Source organism: Daktulosphaira vitifoliae, unplaced genomic scaffold, assembly GCF_025091365.1.
Source record: "Daktulosphaira vitifoliae isolate Bord-2020 unplaced genomic scaffold, ASM2509136v1 Scaffold_1, whole genome shotgun sequence".
NCBI lineage: Eukaryota > Metazoa > Arthropoda > Insecta > Hemiptera > Phylloxeridae > Daktulosphaira > Daktulosphaira vitifoliae.
In genome coordinates this window covers 32,844,179-32,845,173 of record NW_026099572.1, presented here as the reverse complement: position 1 = coordinate 32,845,173, position 995 = coordinate 32,844,179, and the positions used below count along the sequence as shown (strand labels likewise).

Below are 995 nucleotides of genomic sequence, written 5' to 3'. Positions count from 1 at the left end.
ATATCATACCTACCAATTACAATAATAAAAACAACAGATCCGTTGGTTAATTACCCAGGTAATATATTTGTATACAATTGCATGTTAAGGGGGGCTAGTAGTTTAATTCGATTTGTAAAATTGATTTTTTTTTTAAGTGTAGGGCTGCAACATTTTATGCCCTTTAGCTGTTGATCTCCCAATACAATATTTTGTTGGCCATGCTAAACCATTATTTTAAGTAAAAAATAGTTACCAAATTTTATTTAAAAAAATTAGAAAAACGAGAAAAATACTTTTTTTAAATTATAGAATTTATTTTAGATAGCAATACATTTTATAACTTTTTTTATATGTTCCATTTTTATTCTAAAATAAATTATTGGTACAATTAACAGCTTCTTTGAGAAAGGTTTTGACAAAAAAAGTCTATTTTCATATTTGACTGTGCGGAAAGTTGATTTAGAGAGTATTCATAAGTAACAAATAATGTTTATAAAGTATTGCATCTAGTCTTATTTTTTTTACACGTTTTTCATTGAAGTAACAAAATAAACTACTTTATCATTTTTCATTATTTCTCCGTAAAAATAACAATATTAAATTATTAAATATTAATTTCATACTATATTTAATTGTTATAATAAATATTTATTAATAAATTATACTTTTAAATCTAAAAACTACTAATCAGGATATAATTAAGGAAATTGGAGTTGGTGTTGCTTATGTAATTATGCACAAATTTCTTAAAATTCAATACTATCTACAGATTTGAATCAACGCGTTTCTTATAATATTGACTGTAATCATTGTCATATCATTTATACTTTTCCCAACTATCCTACGTCCATACTGTGCTACCGTTTTTTTTATTTATAATTTTTAAATCGATTATCTTTTTTTATTTTACAGGATTTCATTTAGTAGCATATATTACTTTATATGCATCAGCATGTCTCAACCCAATAATTTATGTTATAATGAATAAACAATATAGAAAAGCTTATAAATCG

At 23.4% G+C, this 995-nt stretch overlaps 2 protein-coding genes across 2 annotated transcripts in view; one reads left to right on the top strand and one right to left on the bottom strand.

Moving 5' to 3' along the window:
- The window catches only part of LOC126895924 (zinc finger protein 678-like), a 10,068-nt gene that overhangs the window by 1,304 nt on the left and 7,769 nt on the right, over nt 1–995 (bottom strand). The gene's annotated exons all lie outside the window — the stretch shown is intronic.
- Nucleotides 1–995, top strand: part of LOC126895925 (G-protein coupled receptor moody-like) — a 15,077-nt gene that overhangs the window by 13,324 nt on the left and 758 nt on the right. The gene's annotated exons all lie outside the window — the stretch shown is intronic.